General features: G+C 42.9%; 1 protein-coding gene and 1 long non-coding RNA gene across 2 annotated transcripts in view; both read right to left on the reverse strand.

Moving 5' to 3' along the window:
- Positions 1–20942, reverse strand: part of LOC134934643 (rap guanine nucleotide exchange factor 6-like) — a 349143-nt gene that overhangs the window by 194197 nt on the left and 134004 nt on the right. The gene's annotated exons all lie outside the window — the stretch shown is intronic.
- LOC134935560 (uncharacterized) lies at positions 18359–20019 on the reverse strand. The gene is made up of 4 exons (XR_010180248.1): positions 19980–20019; positions 19835–19898; positions 19643–19761; positions 18359–19414 (listed from the first exon to the last, which is right to left on the reverse strand). It is a non-coding gene; the product is annotated as an uncharacterized LOC134935560 (long non-coding RNA).

Genomic DNA, 20942 nt, shown 5'->3' on the forward strand with positions numbered 1-20942 from the left:
CAAGGGCTGTTTAGCATGACTGCATCAGGGATTTAAAAGGACACATCTGTAGGAACACTATAGTGAACTACACAATATGGTAATAGAAAAATTAATCTTTATTAATAGCAATAATATCATATATTCTTTCTGTACAGACTGGTATCTTGCTCTGACCATGGCTTATCACCATCTTTCCACCACAATGAGAAATACCATTACTATAAGCTGTACACTCATCACAAAGCTCCACAGATAAAGCTTTTCCCCAGAATCTTGTATACTGCTAATAATGTGATCCTTTTTCTTTGTCTTTACAATGTTCCTTAGATGTCTTGACATCGTAGAGTCTATGGCAGGCATTCCCAACCTCGGTGCTCAATGTACACTAACAGTCCAATTTTAGTGAAATCCATGCTTGAGCGCAGGTGACTTAATTAGTACCTCAGGGGCATACCTCCCAACATGACCCTCTCCAAGAGGGATAGAATACTCTGCTCCTGGGCTTCCCTCTTAATTTATGACTGCCGGCACCTGTGCTGAAACACTTTTCTTATCCATTAACCTGTTCAAAACAGGTCCTGGCAATCACACATTAAGAGGGAAGTGCAGGAGCAGAGCATTTTGTCCCTCCTAGAGAGGGTCATGTTGGGAGATATGCAGGGGGGGGGGAATTCAGGTTTGTTAGCAAATCAAAGAAGCACACTAATGGGCTTTTCTCTCTGCACATGTTAAATCTGCCCCGCCTGCAGTCCAACATGGTTTTGCCCACTAATGTGCTTTTTTTGGTTTGCTAACAAACCTGAATAAGTACCTCGGTTATTTTGATTTAACCATTTGTGCTGAAGCCTGGTTATCATTAAAACTTGCACTATTAGGGGGAGATTCAAATGTTTGAAAAGTCAGTTGGGAGTCTGTTTTTTCCTATCTAATAGACAGGAAAAAACAGACGCCCAACCGACTTTTCAAACATTTGAATCTCCCCCTTAAGGTGGGTACACACTGGTAAGATATATCTGCCGATATATCTATGGACGGATCAGGCAGTGTGTTGAGCATACACACTGCCCGATCCATCGGGGACTGATGTCATGAACTGGGCGGGCGTGTACACGCCCGCCCAGTTCAGCTGTCAATCACCGCCGGCCGACGCAGCATGTGTACGGGTGGTCGGCAGACCGCCGTACACACACAACGACGTGCCAATATATCGTTACACACTGGCCGACGGACCCGCGATATATCGGCCGTTCAAGAGAATGGCCAATATATATCGGCCAGTGTGTATGGGCCTTAAGTGTGCCTTGAGGACCTAAGTTAGGAATGCCTGGTCTATGAAATTTGCAGGTGTATCCCTTTCTCTTCCAGGTAAGCAGCAACAGAAACAGCTAGTTTATTTTCATGGAAAAGTCTGTGCCATACAAGTGATTTGTGGTGTATAGCATTAGTACTTTCTCCACTGTGTTGTCCTTGAAGACCATTTTGTCTAAGATGCCTTAAAATGCCTTGACAATATATTGCACACCAAATATGTACTATGTATGAGAACATACTAAGGTCTCGGCATTGCAATTTTTTTCTTTAGAGCACATATTGCTGTCTAGTGCAATACAGGGCTCATCAGTGAAAATTAAATTTTGGTTCTCCACACAGTGGGCCGTATGTAATGAAGTCGGAGTTGGCTGGTGATGCGGGTTCCCGGCCGAATTGTGATGGTTTTTTTAAAGCGCAATCATGATTGCCGATTTAAAAATACTTCCGAGTTCAACCGGGAACCCGCACCTTCGGCCAACTCAGACTCCATTACATCTGGCCCAGAGTCTTCATTTTCAGAAGCTCTGTTTTTCGCCTTCTTGGCATTCTTCATAGGAAAATACCTGTAAAACACATAATGTAAATAGCATAGTAACATATGTCGAAGTTAAAAATATTACATAGAGAGAACATACAGACTCCACACATTATAAGTCGCTATGCTTGCAAATACGCGCAGCGAGCACAGCAATATATGGTAACATACGCATTTACACAGACATGCCACATAGATAGATACGACACATATTTAATACAGCACATAATTATAACATATCAAGCGCCAGACATCATAATGATTCAAAATTATATAATGGAGTAACGTCATGTATGTGTATTATTGGAGCAGAGCAAGATAGACATGTCGTGCTTGGTATTACCGTAACCAGATTACTGTGTAGATTCCTCTGATACTTGTTATTAAGTTGTAGGACATTGCACAAGTAGTTATGATTAAATGTATGAAAGCTAAAGTCACTCTTATTAGAACAATGGACATTCCAAGCAGTTGGTGGACAGGAAACTCATGCCAGCCCTTTTGATGTCTTCAAGGTTGAACTTTGTTAGCATACGAACAGACCAGTGACTCATCATGAAAGAGAAAGTTTCCCTTAGACTACATGTGTGCACTCCCCAAACTAGATAGCACATTTCTGATCAGACACACAGGAGTTGCTGTTTTGCCCCAGACAATGTTGGAGATGTTGCCAGATCAGTTCCTGTATTTATTTGCTGAGAGAGAGAGAGATATATGGAGCGGAGGATGCATTGAGGGAATGGTATTGTATGCTGGCCTGTAACTGTATGTATTTGATTTAGTTTGTATTAACTGCTTACTGTGTAAATTGTAACCATATATATATATATATATATACTGTACATTGTGATATATTGAATACATAACCTTTTAATAACAAATATATACATCAATGAGCTTTGGAACTCAGACAATGTGGGGTGTATTCTTTTCTCTTAAGGGATGTAGTGTTTTGAGACATACAGCGCACTTTTATCGTATATGGTAATAAGATGCGCCTGGCGTCTGCAGTATATATTAGAGCGGGCATTTTAAATATTTGTTAGGAAAGCAATTTGGTATTTACAGATGGGGGCTCGTCCGGGATATCATGGTCTTAACGATGCACTGTACACTACAAACGCGATCGCGTGGTCAATCAGCTAATGGTGGACGCATTGTGACGCTGACAAATTATATCCGTGTGTTCTGTTGTGTTATCAGTAAGCCGCTGATATGAAATTCAAGGGACAATGTGTTTCTCATAATATTTAAGATGCTAAAGCGTATTTTTATTGTTGCAAAACAAAGTTCAAATAAGTCATATTGTGTTTGATTCAGATTGGATTGTTTATCTGTTAAGTAGATTTAAAAGTACATTTAAAAGTTGCTACATAGCCTTGATATAGTTTTTTTTTAAACTCAGGCCTAAAGTAACTTCTGGTGCTTGTATAATTTGTGATTTCTTTGTGACAAAGGAGCCGCATGGTTTGTCCTCCATTTTGGCCTAACCACATGGCCTATCCACCATCTTGTGTAAACCTCATGGATGTGGAAGGGGGAGGAGTAGTGGCCATTTTAGGAAGGTCACTTTCTAAATAGCTGATTTTCAGTGTGCTCAGAACAATCAGTTTCCTTTGTCACATCCAGCACCATCTATGAGTTACCAATGCATTTATTTAACCCATGCCATAGTCAATTACAAATAGTTTCAATTGAACCTAGTGAGAGTAAATGGTGAGATAAGTGAATTTTTTTCCTTCTTGTCTGTGAAAAAGAAGAAAAAAAAAGAGTTTTTTTTTCTTTCTTTCTTTTCTTCCAAGACTTGTAGAGTCTGCTTACTAGGGAGTATAGCCATTGAAATGCAAATTAACCTGTGTAACTACTTTTTTTTTAGTAGTGAACAGCAAATAACTTTGATATGCAAATTAGAGGCAGTAAAGAGGTAACGTGTCTCATCAGACCAGTGAATGATACATATATATAATATTATTATAATTATGTGTATATTTATATCAGTGTATGTTCTGCAAGATAGCTATCCAATCTGAATCATATCATTTAAATTATAGATTATTGCAGTCATTATAGATCTGTGTGAAATCGGATACATTTGTTTGCTATACAGATAAAATTGAAATAAATGTATTTAAGGGAGTAATTATAAAGACATGAAATGCAGTTCTGGCCTGGTTGTTAAGGTTTATACAGAAAAAAAACTGGGTGTTAAGTGAGCGATTATAGTTAGTATTGCTCACATTTATAGAGACTGTGTGGTTTGTTAAATTGCGGACGTACGTTGTACACGTGGTACGGACAAAGTACAGGGTCGCACATGCGGCGTAAAAGGCACGCACGGTCGCGTGTTTACACAAGGTTGCGTAGGAGTGCGGACGCTAAGTACAAAGCACATGATATTTGTTCAATTAAGGTGGGATAGTAGACATTTAATACAATAGCACATAACTATCTGATTTCAAAAGCAGGTTACTCTAAAATTTAGTTTAAAAACTGTGAGCACCTCTGGAATAAAGCTACTGACCTAAAGGGAGTAAACAATTTTCTGTACAGAAAAGAAAAACAAGGTGTATTTGAGTGAGTGAAAGTGGAGTGAGAGGATTTGAACCCCGAAAATTCGGGTCCCGTGGGTACACCAAGTGAGTGGAGACTTGGTGGCGTGAGGCGGCTGACTCACGTTGATAAAGGTAAAGGTAATACGCAAATCGTGAGGAGATTTGTGCATTGTACAGAAGTATAGAAATTGTGAATTGAGGTTTAAATGTTTTGTATTACGCTCCGGCTGAGGTTTCGCAGCTTGTGATTCGATTCCAGTGGTCGTAAGGCGGATAGGTAACAAGTACCTATACGCTGTGCGATTGGACCGCATGTTTGTGGGTGCGATACATAGCGCAACTTGATACCCCTTTTACGAGCTTTTGCGTAAAATCGCGGTATCATTAGCGCTGTGTAGAGCATACGCAAGCGTGATTTGTGTATGTCAAAAAGGGACGTTTTTGCTGGTCTCTCTCAGGAAAATCTTCAACGGCGGATATTCGCTGGAAAAGGTAAGTTACTCCTAAAACTTCCAGTGAATAGAAGCTAGTTAGGGCCTCACTGGGTACGCGGTGGTCACTATTGGAGTGAGTCGTGGTACGTCAGCGGAGAAGGAGCGAGTGAAAGTGCTAGGTGTCTTTCACCGTGTATTTGCGGTGTGCATTGGGGATTGCGTTTATTGGCAAAAAGTCAGCGATGGGATCCAATTGCACAAGCAGTGGGCGTTTGGTAGCTAGGGTTCAGGCAGAAGAGTTGGGACCGAGAAGGTCAGAATTGCGGCCGAGAGGGTCAGCAAGGTTTATTATGTGTGAAAAATATGGTTCACACACGTAGGATTTTTGCAATGAGTGGGTACGTATGACTGCGGAAGATAGGGCCCCATTGCCAAAGATGGGTAGCTTTGAATCAGAGGTGTTACAGAACGTAAAGATTAAAATATGTCTGATTAAATCCAGAAAACAAAATATGTCTGATTAAATCCAGACATACAAATTGTTTAAACCTGTGGCTGCAAGAGGGGTTGGTGAGTTTGATCCTAAGGTATTGCAGGTGGTATGTCTAACCAAAGTCATATAAGACAAGAATGGAAATATAAGAACTGTTTGAACTTGTAGCAACAATAAACAAGTAGGAAGAAAAATAGAAAGCAAGTACACCGCCATATGTAGATGTGGAAGCAGTTACGGCCAGCATACAAACTATAGAAAATAATAAAAATATAAAAAATATGACTGTAACCTATATACAGTATGTACTAATGAATGTTGACGTTTTATTTAGGAGGAGAAGGCGACCTGATTGGTTTCAGCCATTTCTCATGCACTCAGAGGAGTATCCAACTGGTAAAAGAAGAGCAGTAGCCTGTGGGGGAAGTGGCTGAGACCAGTGGAACTGGTAAGTATGGTATCATTCGTATACATATATAGTAAAACCCAAAAATAAAATAAAAATCAAGAAATTAACGTCAGAAATGGAGAAAAACCTGTCCGCACATTAGTATTTGCCAGTAGGAAAGCGGACAGAGGCAGGGTAACCCCCGGGTATTTCTTGTAGTTACCATATAAGAAGTATTCATTCCTAGTAATGCCCCTAGTCAAGATGAGCTCGGAAATGTTTGTTGGACCATGTACAGACCCTTAATACGAGATGAGAAGGATTGAATGAATACTTCACATGACCTAGAAGCTTGTTAAACTTTTTTTTTGTCTTTTGCAGTAATAGAAAACTCTCCGTCTGGATAAGATCACTGGTAAACACTAATTCGGCAAATGGGAGGTAGCTGTCTCTGTGCTAATGGACGGGCTCAATAAGGCATTGAGGGTCAGGGTGCAGACTTCTTTGCCAAATTGGAAGGGGTCACAGTAGCTAATCTTAGAGAGTGTGCTATTGAACATCACAAGAATAGTGCTAGGCGCAGAGAACAACAGGTGGAGAGGTTGAGGACGGTAAGTATACAGGCACATACAGGAAAGACCCATCAGTCCAAACCCCAGATCCCTAATGGTAAGTCAAGGTCAATAATATGTTACACTTATAGAAAGGAAGGGCATTTTGCCAGAGATTGTAGGAGTAGTAGGACACATAGTCAACATAGACCCCTAGACAGAAAACACAAGCCACATTATTAAACACATAGATGGGAACAAGGGACATATAGTAAGGAATCATAAGCCATATAGAAAACACAGATTCGGCTAATGGGAAGAACAAAATAAATGCAACATTACCCTTTGACAAAACTTGCTGGGGTTAAGATGGGACCTCTAAACTTTTGCCTCTTTTTCCTAGCAGAAATGGCCCCTGATTAACTTAACAGAAGCTTTGTTAGATATGATATACATATAATGTGCTCCAGCTCAGGAGGTACAAAGTATGTTAGACACCCACGAAGACTAATGTTACATTTCACTGTTCTAGATGCATGTCCATCACAGGTAGAGAAAATTATCTCACAGATACCGGGTTCCCTATGAACTTAGGATGGACAGGACACTGGATTGATGGCTGGGATAGTCCCAATAGCGATACGACAAACACAGAATTTTTTTTTAAGGGGAGTAGACCAAGTAGAGAATCACTTCCCCATAGTGCCCAATCCAGTTGTCAAATTTTTATAAAGTCTTCTCCACCTCTACAAACTCATCTGTCACCAACCTCTATTCTGTTTCTCTACAGTTTCCTCTTTATTACATTATTAAACACATAGATGGGAACAAGGGACATATAGTAAGGAATCATAAGCCATATAGAAAACACAGATTCGGCTAATGGGAAGAACAAAATAAATGCAACATTACCCTTTGACAAAACTTGCTGGGGTTAAGATGGGACCTCTAAACTTTTGCCTCTTTTTCCTAGCAGAAATGGCCCCTGATTAACTTAACAGAAGCTTTGTTAGATATGATATACATATAATGTGCTCCAGCTCAGGAGGTACAAAGTATGTTAGACACCCACGAAGACTAATGTTACATTTCACTGTTCTAGATGCATGTCCATCACAGGCAGAGGAAATTATCTCACAGATACCGGGTTCCCTATGAACTTAGGATGGACAGGACACTGGATTGATGGCTGGGATAGTCCCAATAGCGATACGACAAACACAGAATTTTTTTTTAAGGGGAGTAGACCAAGTAGAGAATCACTTCCCCATAGTGCCCAATCCAGTTGTCAAAGTTTTATAAAATCTTCTCCACCTCTACAAACTCATCTATCACCAACCTCTATTCTGTTTCTCTACAGTTTCCTCTTCATCTTTTGCGTTCACACAGGGTGGTACAGTACACGGACCCAATTACAGTTCAAACTCCACATGCCTAGGTCCTTCAGAGTTTCTGCCCAAACTCAGTATATTCCAACAGCAGGATGACACCAGTATTACTGCAGTGTGCCTTGTCATGCACAAAGGGTGGAGGAAGGATGAGAATACTCGTGAAGGGAAATTTTGTAGAGATAGATTTATATGCCTGTTTTTGTTTTTCTTTCTTTTTTTTGAGTTATGCTCATGATACTCTACATTGCAAACACACAACAGTTTCGTACAGTTAACACCCTTTAGGAATTATTGTTATGTATTGGTGTGCACTGATGTTTTCTCAAACTGGGTAGAGGCATTTCCTGCCGCCATGGATGCTGCTGTGTTTACCGCGAAGAAAAATTGTGCAGAAATTTGTGTGTAGATAATGGTACCCCTAGAAGTAGGAGCAAAGCTTGGAATTGTACTATTGTGATCCTGCCACTAGTATTATGTAGCATCGGAACCACTCCCAGATCTTCACTTAACGAATCACCCTCTTCGAAATTTGTTTTGGTTTTGGTATTTGTGTCTTTTTGTTTTTTTTGGAAGACAACCTCTTGTCATGATTGATCCGCACAATGATCAGAAATACACCAATGAGGTGACAGTACAGTACCTTATTGAGATGAGCCAGCATTTGAGAAATTGACAAAAGAACTTGAAACTGTTGATTGCTGGTATGCCAAATACTAACTGTCTTGATTGTGAAACAAGAGACTGTGTGATTGTTCTTATGCTCAGGTTGCCTAATAGACAGGTGGGAAGGACCGTACCAAGTTTTGTTGACAGCACTATCCCAGTGAAAGTAGCCGAGAGAGAGACTTGGGTCCACAATTCCCATTGCAGGAAAGTCGGTAGTCCGGAAGGAACTCGTAAATGGAGTGAGATCGCAAAAGTATCACCAGAGAGTCTGTTCCGTGAAGACTGAGAGGCGGCACTGTTGAACACTACCTGAGCATGCTAAAGGATCACAGAAAGACCAGTCGTTGTAATTGATTTGCTAAGGACAAGAGTTGTTTTGTTCTATTTCTCTTTCCTCTCTTTCCCGCTGACAAACATTTTTTTTTCAGGACATTCTATTTTTGCGAGGTTTTTTTATGAGGAGTCGAGTGTGGGACTGGAACTGGTTCTGGAGGAAGGAGTGATTTCCTTATAGAATCCCAGGATTAGCCAATCAGTTTGTTAAAGCCAGAGAAAAATCAAAGGTATAGTAGTTACGGAGTTCGGAGGTAACGTGATAGGCTATTGTCTGAGGGATACTGTATTTTGTAGTTATTGCGACCCTATATTTGAAGATGAGAGCATCCAGAGATGTCAGTCTAGCAATAAGGTGACAGACATCCCTTGAGTGATTACCACTCACTAGTGGGTAAGGTCTTAAACCAAACAGAATGTTGGATGTGCTCACAGGTACCTCTAAGACGAAAAGATGCAAGATTAGTGCCATATTTTTTTTTTAGAGTTAGCTGAGGTACTTGAATTACACGGAAGGGGGAGGGGACCGGTGGACAAAGAATATAATATAACTAGACCCCCTAGCCTTAAGATCCACCAGTATCATAGATAAATCCTTGGTATGTTTAAATCTCACCAATTTCAGGAAACTGGGAGGTAATCAGGAACAATCAGACAATGGCTATTCACACATTGCAGATAAAGAGCTCATTAATATATGTGGAAGAAAGGTTTATGAGTGTCTCTCCTCGAACTCCGAAGGTTTATGTTATTTAGGAAGGACACTACTTATAACCCTTGTTCAATTATTAAACAGACCTAGAATATGTTCCAGAAATGGAAGTAATGTTCAGAAAATGATAGGAATATGTAGATCATGAACATTTTATATGTCACTTTCACGATTTGTTTGTGTCTTCTTCATCTACCCAGCAGAACCTCAATCGAATCCGAACATCAATGTACAAAGACGTAGGTACATGTATGTGTGAAATGTTCGTCCAAATGAGACATTATAGGCCAAAGCACTGTCCCTGCATACTCTATAGGTTGAATGTTGTCTCACACCCAACCAGTGGTCCCGTGACCGCCGAGTGCATATAGAGGATGTCTCGTCCTCCTCCCTGTCTTCCCCAAATATGTGGTCAAACATCTGATTTGTGAAATGAATACATACTTGTTTCTAGTTCACCGATTATTGTCTGAAATATTTTTTTTTCTTATGTTAATAATTGATGGCAGTTATTGTTTACTGCCAAAGGGTGAACTGTCGAAGTCAAAAATATTACATAGAGAGAACATACAGACTCCACACATTATACGTCGCTATGCTTGCAAATACGCGCAGCGAGCACAGCAATATATGGTAACATACACATTTACACAGACATGCCACAAAAATAGATTCGACACATATTTCATACAACACATAATTATAACATATCAAACGCCAGACATCATAATGATTTAAAATTATATAATGGAGTAACGTCATGTATGTGTATTATTGGAGCAGAGCAAGATAGACATGTCGTGCTTGGTATTACAGTAACCAGATTAATGTGTAGATTCATTTGATACTTGTTATTAAGTTGTAGGACTTGGCAGGGCCGGCAACAGAAATCTTGGGGCCCGGTACACTGATATCCCTGTGGGCCCCCCGATATACAAATATAGGGGCGTGACCACAGAGCTCCTTTTACACATTACGTCAGGCAGAGTCTCCCTTTTTACACATTACAGCAGCAGAGTCCCATTTTTTACACATTATGGCAGCAGAATCCCCTTTTTTACACATTAGGCAGGCAGAGTCCCCCATTTTTACACATTATGGCAGGCAGTCCCCATTTTTACACATTATGGGAGGGGGAGAGAGTTATACTCACCTGTAACGAGCCAGCATGCCCCACCATAATGGCCATCCCTACCTTTTCTCGCCCTGCAATCTTCGCTCTTACCTACAGTAATACCAGGTTTACAGGGCAGATGTAATGCATGCACATGCATCCATGATATGTGCCTGCACGCAGCCCATCCCAAACCCAAAGCCCCAAACTCCTGCTGGAGAGCCGAGTGCACCTGCAATGCAGACACTTGACTTACCAGACACAGCCGCCAGCGCCGTGAATCAACGAGGCTCAGCCTCCGAGTGACCAGCTTGATGCACCCCGCCGCAACAAGCTGCCAGCAGTCCCGCAATCCTGCTCCTGCCTGCTCACGCTCCTCACAGCAGACAGGGCGGGCGGGGATGACTGGGAGAGGAGGGGAGGTCCGGAGGTAGCGTTGTGTGACAGCTGACCTGGGGCTGGGCTTGGGGATGCTAAGTGGTGACCACAGATCATGGGGGTGGAGGAGCTGAAAAAAAAGGTCAGTTATTGATTACTTTTAACTGCACAGCGGGCGGCCCGCAGCTGGCGCGATGCCGCAATATATATAATTATTTAGATCTGTTACATGCTGCCGCCGCTCAGGGGCGGATCCAGAAGAAAATGATAGGGGGGGCACCATGGAAGGGGCAAGTACATTTGCGTGCGGCTTCGGTGCATGGTGCAGGGGCAGCGTTTGAGGGACAGGGGGCAGCGTGTGAAGGTCAAGGTGCAGGGGGAAATGTGTGTGGTGCTGGGTACAGGGGGCAGTGTGTGAGGGGCAGGGGGCAGCGTAATAATGCCCACAGTAGTAGCACCCCGTAATACACATAATGCCCACCACAGTAGCGCTTCTTATACAATGCCCACAGTTGTAGCGCTCATTATGCAATGTCCATTGTACTGGTAGTGCCCCTTATATAGACCCCATAGTAGTGGTGCCCCTTATGCAATGCCCGTATTGCCCCCAGTAGTAATGTTGCCTGTAGTAATACCCCCAGTCATTTAGCACCCTAGTAGTTATGCCCCCAGTGGTAATGCCCCTGCAGTTATGACCCCAGTAGTTTACCCCCCCTTTAGTTTAGCCTCCCAGTAGTAATGCCCCCAGTAGTTTGCCTGCTTGTAGTTTAGCCACCAATAGTAATGCCCCCCTGTAGTTTGCACCATTGTAGTTATGCCCCCCTTGTAGTTTAGCCCCCAGTAGTAATGCCCCCAGTAGTTTGGCCCCTGTAGTTATCGCCCAGTAGTTTGGCCTCCCTGTAGTTTAGCCCCCAAGTAGTAATGCCCCTGTAGTTACGCCGCCAGTAGTAATGCCCCTGTAGTTACGCCGCCAGTAGTAATGCCCCTGTAGTTACGCCGCCAGTAGTAATGCCCCTGTAGTTACGCCGCCAGTAGTAATGCCCTCCTGCAGTATGCCCCCAGTAGTTAGCCCTTTGTAGTTTGCCCCCTTGTAGCTTACCCCCAGTGGTTTGCCCCAGTAATAATGTCCCCCAGTAGTTTGCCCCCAGTAGATGCCCCCCAGTAATAATGTCCCCCAGCAGTTTGCCCCCAGTAAAAATATCCCCCAGTAATAATGCCCCCAGTAGTAATGCCCCAATAGATGACTCCCCCCCAGTAGTAATGCCCCCCAGTAATAATGCCCCCAGTAGTAATGCCCCAATAGATGACTCCCCCCCAGTGGTAATGCCCCCCAGTAATAATGCCCCCAGTAGTAATGCCCCAATAGATGACTCCCCCCCAGTAGTAATGCCCCCCAGTAATAATGCCCCCAGTAGTAATGCCCCAATAGATGACTCCCCCCCAGTGGTAATGCCCCCCAGTAATAATGCCCCAAGTAGTAATGCCCCAATAGATGACTCCCCCCCAGTAGCAATGCACCCCAGTAATAATGCCCCCAGTAGTAATGCCCCCCCAGCAGTAATGCCCCTTGCTGCTGCCCCCTCGTCAGTAGTAATGTCCCCCGTAAATTGCCCCCAGTAGGTGCCCCCGCTGCACTAAGAAAGATAAAAAAAAGGACATACTTACCGATCCCCGTTCCCGCTTCCAGACATCCTCCTGGCGTCCTCTCCTCAGCACTATGAGAGAGACGTCATGACTGACGTCTCTCCCATAGCGCACGCAGCACACAGTGACGGCGCCGGAGGCAGGAGCTCAGTACTGAGCTCCTGCTCCGGCTGCCGCTGTGCAGGGAGACGGGCGCCCGCTGGTAACACAATCTCAGCGGGCGCCCGTCATTTTCCTGTGCGGCGGCGCGGGGACGGACGACGGAGGGAGAACGGACAGGGGGGCCACAGCCGCCGCTGGACCTTGGGGCCCCTCACAACGTCGGGGCCCGGGACGGCTGTCCCCTTTGACCCCCCCTGTCGCCGGGCCTGGGACTTGGCAACAAGTAGTTATGATTAAATGTATGAAAGCTAAAGTCACTCTTATTAGAACAATGGACATTCCAAGCAGTTGGTGGACAGGAAACTCAGGCCAGCCCTTTTGATGTCTTCAAGGTTGAACTTTGTTAGCATACAAACAGACCAGTGACTCATCATGAAAGAGAAAGTTCCCTCCCTTAGACTAGATGTGTGCACTCCCCCAAACTAGATAACACATTTCTGATCAGTCACACAGGAGTTGCTGTTTTGTCCCAGACGATGGTGGAGATGTTGCCAGATCAGTTCCTGTATTTATTTGCTGAGAGAAAGAGATATATGGAGCGGAGGATGCATTGAGGGAATGGTATTGTATGCTGGCCTGTAACTGTATGTATTTGATTTAGTTTGTATTAACTGCTTAAGGTGGCCATCCACTACTCAGACTTGTCTGAACTGCAGATAGCATCAGATTTCTCTTGAACTCTCCCGGGAGCGTCCCGGGAATTGGATCAGACCCTGGCTTTAATTTTAATTACATTCACTTCAGATATATCTGATGCGATATATCATGTGCCAGATCGCATCAGATATATCTGATGCACACATGCTACATGCGATTGATCTGATGCTGCTGCTGCTGCCGCCCCGTCTTGTGGTGGGTGGGAGTGGCCAGGGAGATGCCAGTCAAGTGACGCTTCAGATGAATCTGATCAGATACATCTGAAGTAAAAAAAACAATCCGATGTGCACCTGTTTTCTTCAGATTCAGATAAATAGTTGGGGCAGCCTCAGAGATCTGTAGTTCAGATATATCTGACACGGGAGTGCGCATCGGATCGGAAGAGCCATCCAATGTGACACTTTCCTTCAGATATGACGGTCAGATGTGTCGAAATCTGAAGAAAACTGCCCAAATCGGACTAGTGGATGGGGGCCTTTACTGTATAAATTGTAACCATGTAAATATATATATATATATATATATATATACTATACATTGTGATATATTGAATACATAACCTTTTAATAACAAATATATACTTCAATGAGCTTTGGAACTTAGACAATGTGTGGGTGTATTCTTTTCTTTTAAGGGATGTAGTGTTTTGTGATGTACAGCGCACTTTTATTGTATATGGTAATAAAATGCGCCTGGCGTCTGCAGTTTATATTAGAGCGGGCATTTTAAATATTTGTTAGGAAAGCAATTTGGTATTTACACATACTTAGTAACATAGTTTTTGAGGTTGAATAGAGGCAAATTGCCCATCGTGTTCAACCTGTTTAATGCATGAATGCACAAACATAAATAATAACAGCAGTCAATCTGGACTACATAGGTTCTGCCTGATTCAAAGCAGTATGCAAACTTCATGCATACTACTCCAATCGCGAGCTGACTGCGCATACATAGGATCAGTTCTACGATGTGCAGAATATGTCCTGCATTGACAGCTGTGTCCATCTGGGGGGCAGAGAGGGGATGGAGTGGGGATGTTGCCCCCATTCTTTAAGTGTACCGAGGCTATGTTCTATGTGTTCCAATGCAGATTCCCTGGCCCTGGCAGACGAGTTAAAGCGGCCATTTTGAGAAAGCTTAGACTCGCTCAGATGGCTGAAGGCTGTGACCATTGCAACGAATGGTTGCAATAGTGATGCGGTGCTGGCAGAAAGTATCTTTTTTTTCAGGCACCACCAGGTATAAGCATTGTTTTGCATCACTGTGATGCTAAGTGCGTTCATCCCAGTGGCACACACACGGAAGGGTGGGGGTACTGAGTATCTAAAAACCCCTCCTGATGTGCCACATTTTTTAATTCAGTGGAGCCATCTGCGTCTTTCTGCAATTAAGTCCCACCCCTCTTGGCATTTGGCCATGTCCCCTTTCCAAAGACCAGCGAATCGCGGCAATGACCTGTACTATATAATATCAAAGGTTCTGGCACTCCCAATCAAATGCAATGCTTAGCTAAATGCCCTCACAAAGAGATCACAGTACATGTCATAGAGGTGGATCGGCACTCCAGGCATATGAAAGCATCCACAATGATAGTGGGATAAAGTCACAGTTTCAATGTCTTTATTATAGTGGCATTTTCATCATACACAATATATACTAGTTTAACAGACCCAGCATATACTTGGTCACCTCAATCTCCATCCCCGTGCATGGCTCCACCCCTTTTCCGGAAATCCTAAATTGTGCATTTGCCTCTGCATCTCTGAATCATACTTACTAGAACAAGACTTTAGTATGGTAGAACTTTTTGAAATTGAAACATTTAAATATCTTACAAACAATAAACCTTTTAGGCACCTATACATCTGAAACGTCATCATAGTTGTCATCTCAGTTGAAAACCTCACACAGAGTCTTCATCACTTTATTACAATGGAAAACATCATGAATATGCCTTCCACCAGGTATCTATTTCATAGCACTGTAGAGAGATGTGTAAACAGAGCAGAGGCTATATTTACATTTAAAAGCGAAGGACTAATCAATGATCTAGGATCAGGAAAACAGAAATCACAGTTTAAACACGTCTATGCCCTTGTTTTTGCACTGCAGTAATACGTAAGCACTGCAGAAGAAAACCTGCAGTAGGACAAGGAGAAAGCACAATACAGGGACACAGCAGACTCCCTCTCAGCAATTTTCATTGTGTACAGAAATTTGAATTTGGTCAATCAATATATCATTTACTATCAATTTTTATTGTGTACCAAAATGAGTAAACATCACAAACTTCCTTTTCAGTGCAATAAGATAGATCACACAAATTCCAATGCAGTAGAGATGCGTAAATGCAGCAATGTCATTTTTTTCCTGATGGTTCAGAGTACTGGAAACTTTTGTTCTGAATAATTACAATAGTTCTGAAATGCCGTACTCTTACTGTGTCCTTGTCCTACCTAGTCTGTATTTTTATTGTTGTGAATTGTTGCTATACTGTATATGTCAATTTATACTATTATAACCTTATATTTCAAGTTACACAATTACTATGTACAGTATATTCCTTGTAAAAACCTATATCTCATATATAGTAGAATCCTAATACTCAGGCTCAGTCCAACCATTACTCCAGGTATGTGGGCAAGTAAGGCGCCACAGTGAGTAGCATCCCGGGGAGACAGACAGTGCTGGCACGGACCGGCAGTCAATCAGGCAGTGACGGGGTCCTGGCGATTTTATGATTAGTAACAGGGTCCCGGGGATTATGTTCCTGGAGACATGGGTGGGTGGAGGAGAAGGGAGGAAGCAACTGGGAGGGCCATTGGATTCCAGGGTGTAGCTGCTGCAGGTAGTGAGGGACAGAGCCCACCCAGGATAGGCTCTTACACTCCCCACTGCCTTCTCACCCGTCCAGTGGGGCTTCCAGCTGGGGATGTGTCAGCATCAGAGCTGGGCTCTGGGGATCACCAGTCTGCACCCAGGCATGTGAAGCAGATGGAGTTACCAGAGTCGGCTGTTGCCCTTACTGCACCTGGCACTGGGTAAGTGGTTCACATGTAGGGGCGCTATCATTCACCTTTTACTGTCTCCAGATCGAGGGGCTCAGCTCCCCTGACTGGCTGAGGAACTAGTACATGATATACTCCAGCATTATCTGTGTGTGATGCCCACATACAGTATCTGTATGATCCCCTGTTCCTTTCTGTGCCCCCCCCCCCCCCCCCCCCATGGCTCTATGTGACATCCCCTATTCTCCTATTCCTCTGTGTGCACAACGGCCATAATTACCTTTGGGCGAGAGGTGCGCTGCACACAGCGCAAATGCGCTGAGGGAGCAGCCACTGCCATCTCTCTTTGCCGGCACCCGCTGAGTTGGATGCTATCCGCAGTGCTCCCGGCTGCAGGAAGATGTCTGCAAGGCAGCATCAGGTGGCCGGGGATAGTGCTGTGTGTGGGTATGCTGCTGTGTGTTCCCGGGGATAGTTATTGTTGTCCCTCTGCTGGCCTGCAGGTCCTAGAGTCCCCTCTGATTGGTGCTCAGGGTAAGGTGATTTTTGTCCTCCTGGGCTCAGTGTCGGGCTGATGTGCTCTGGGGTAAGAGGCAGGGAGGAGAGAGTGGCCATGTGTTTATGGTAGATGCTAGAATCAAGTGGCCTAAAGGACCTATGATGTCAGGGGGAGGAGCCACATCACCAGGGGTAGGAGCTATGCCAGCTGAATAGTTCTTCTGTTATCCACACCACCAACTACTACTTTTAGTAACCCGGTGGCGAGTAAAGCGAGGGTACATTTCGGGTACCCTGTTCTGGCATGGCTTCTCCCCCTGGTGATGTCAGAGGTCCCTTACCCAACTTGGATTTAGAACTAACCATGTGTTTATGGTGCTGCGGCTCTGTTGCTATGTATGTATTTATGTATGTACTGTATATGTTTGTATGTGTACGCAAGTACACTGTCTATATGTGTGCAGTGTATATGTATGTATGTATAGTGAATGTGTGTATGTACAGTGTATATGTATGTGTGTAAATGTGTATGTACAGTGTATATGTATGTGTGTATAGTGTATATGTGTATGTACAGTGTATATGTATGTGTGTGTATACGTGTATGTACAGTATATATATGTATGTACAGTGTATATGTATGTGCATAGTGTATATGTATGTATGTATGTACATACAGTGTGTGTATATATATATATTTATATGTATATATGTATGTACAGTGTATATGTATGTGTGTACAGTGTATGTGTGTATATGTCTATGTACGGTGTATATGTATGTATGTACTGTATGTATGTACTGTACAGTGTATATGTATTTGTGTATATGTGTGTACAGTGTATATGTATGTATGTATGTATGTATGTATAGTGTATATGTATGTAGTGTATATGTATGTATGTATGTATGTATGTATGGACAGTGTGTATATGTATGTATGTATGTATGTATGTATGTATGTACAGTGTATATTTATGTATGTACAGAGTGTATAGTGTATATGTAAAGTGTATATGTATGTAAAGTGTATATGTATGTGTGTATAGTGTATATGTACAATGTATATGTACAGATGGGTCCATGTTTATCTTGACCTTTAATAGGATTAACTGAGACTGGGCAGTCGGATTTAATCCCCTGCTATAATGACTTAATCCCCTGCTGTATTGTTCTCTGTATTGTATTGCAGCTGGGAACAATAGGTGAAGGGTTTATGTTAATAATCCATGTTGTGCCTAGGCGCAGCAAACTAGCCAAGATAACCGTGGACCCATCTGTATGTACAGTGTGTATAGTGTATATATATATATATATATATATATATATATATATATATATAGTCACAGAAAGGGCACTCTGAGATGAACAGATGTATATGCCGGGGTGCCTTCCAAGAATACGAATAGACAGATGCAGGTGTCCCTATATGAAAGGAACAGGCGGCACTCCTCCGGACTTAATACAAAAGAAAAGCTGGTGCTTTATTCAGACGACGTTTCAAGGCCCACCGGCCTTTTCATCAGGTGCAATAAGAATAAAAGAAAGTGAACATACCTTTTATAAGAGGACGCTGGGTCCAGCAGTGTGTCTCTCCCGCCCCAGATCAGGTGGCGCCGGTACAGTGACGTAATGGACGCTCTAAACCTGACGTCGGAGTGAGCACCGTTGCATGTTGGGTGCGTAACCAAGGACATCAGCGGACGGTAACTAAGGAGGCCGTGCTGAAGCATGCCGGGCCGGTAGTTAAGGACGCCGGCGGCTGGTTGCTGTATCTGACAAATAGCGCTGTAGGCGGACAACGGGGGAGAGATACGTACACAGTATCCGGCGGCACCTGGAATGGGGGGAAAGAGAAAAAGTGAAACAATGTGTTAGTGTAAATGCAATGATCAATAAAGAATTATACAAGTTGTAAATAACATAACAGTGTGATTGAAAAACTAAATATCATGGATTTTACGGAAAATGAAATATAGTGAATAAACATGATGAAGTATACTGTAAAAATAAAGGTGAGTACTCTACTATAAGGAAACATATATGAGATGGGCAGTCACAAAAAAATACTCCATACTACTTTTTCATTGAGTCCTTTAGGATGTCCAGTGTCCAGTAAATGAATCCACTTTGATTCTTTTTGTTGTAATTTATGACTTCTGTCCCCACCTCTGATGGACGGAGGAACATGGTCGATGATCTTGTAGCGTAAGTGGGACAGTTGGTGGCCTACTTCCTTATAATGTCAGCGTCCTCTTATAAAAGGTATGTTCACTTTCTTTTATTCATATTGCACCTGATGAAAAGGCCGGTGGGCCTTGAAACGTCGTCTGAATAAAGCACCAGCTTTTCTTTTGTATTAAGTCCGGAGGAGTGCCGCCTGTTCCTTTCATATAGGGACACCTGCATCTGTCTATATATATATATATATATATATATATACCACAACAACCACCTAGGTGGAAGGTGCACTCACGCCCAGAAATTAGTCTCTGAAGTCACTTGTAAATTCAGTATATTTTTATTCGGGTTCACTGTTGATGCCGTATTTCATCGACGTTTCGGTCCTTATGCGGACCTTTATCAAGATTGGCACTTAAATCACCTATACAATCAGAAACAGTTACAATTAATATGTATAAGAACCCAGATTTATTCAACACCAACACCACCAGTGCCTCCCAGGCCCTGAAGACTGTCACAAAAACCAGAAAACGTATTAAAAAGCTGTTTTTTTATATATGTAAAAAAGAGATACTTGGAAATAATCCACGTGTGATGAAAGAGACACCTCCACCGTTAGGACTATCTGTTTAGATAGGCAAATGATTACCTGGACGGCAAGCCAGATCACTCAGATGTGTGGAATGGCCTTCAAAGTTGGCAACATGCCTGATCACATAATGAAGTTAAAAAGCCTATAACGTAGGGGAAGCTGCAAGGCGTAGTCACCTATTAGATAAATAACAGAGTAACTACACCATAAGAAAATACACTAACAACGTCATTTTGGAAAAGATCATACCTAGTTACATGTAGAAATAGCTCATGGCAGCTTGTGGGCTCTGTACATGTGTCAGACACTCAGTCTGTAAGGAGGCACAACAGGAAAAAATAATCACCAACCGTAATCATGTGTCAGAAGGGAGCTGCAGGAGAACCATACTCACTGCTCAAGTGTCCAGAGCCAAATGGAAGCTGCATAAAGTTCAGCCTCAGCTGAGCACTATTTAAGGATCAACCACAGGAAGTGCCAATTAGGGAGATTAGTATAAACCCAGTCTCTCATTAACTGATCACCTCTCAGATAACTAACTCAGACCAACTGGGAAAAACGTTACAGGGTTCACAGGACAGGCAGTGGCTATCGCTAACGCACGGCTACTTAAATGAGTGTATTTTAACGATTTAGAAGGGCAACTGCCGGAGACGCGTCTTTTGCGTTCCACCGACCGGAACACCATGCGTTCCATTCCGCGGAAGTGGCGCTGGCCGGAAGTCTCTGCGTTCCACTCGCGGAAAGAACCGTAATTAGGCTTATCCACTGGCTAATGTTTAAAGGAGGTGTACAACCTAGAGGGGGGTGTTCTCAGAGAATGAACACTCCCCCAGGTGGAATCATCAATGTACAGGTTCACTCATAGCTCACAGGGACTCGGAGGTATACCGGAGGTCTCCTCACGTATAATCCTGGATTAACCTATGTGTAGCCTGTCAATCACCACAGAAGAAAAAGAGTCCTATACTAGTCACGAGGGTCCACCAATTTCAATGACCACACCACCCACTATTCCCTTTTATTATTTAAAATCTTTTACTACATTATACCAATGTATTACTATAAAGATATTACACTCACATCAGTATTCAATTTGCCTTTGTTGATCAGATATATGTTAGTTTGTATGCGTAGGGTGAGTTGTGGTCATTTGATCTGGTGCCCTCTTATGTCATTTTTGACATTTTTGACATTTCATATTATGGATCATTATTTACATTTGCACTCTTTTTCTTCTGTGGTGATTGACAGGCTACACATAGGTTAATCCAGGATTATACGTGAGGAGACCTCCGGTATACCTCCGAGTCCCTGTGAGCTATGAGTGAACCTGTACATTGATGATTCCACCTGG

The sequence above is a fragment of the Pseudophryne corroboree genome, chromosome 6 (assembly GCF_028390025.1).
Source record: "Pseudophryne corroboree isolate aPseCor3 chromosome 6, aPseCor3.hap2, whole genome shotgun sequence".
Classification (NCBI taxonomy): Eukaryota; Metazoa; Chordata; class Amphibia; order Anura; family Myobatrachidae; genus Pseudophryne; species Pseudophryne corroboree.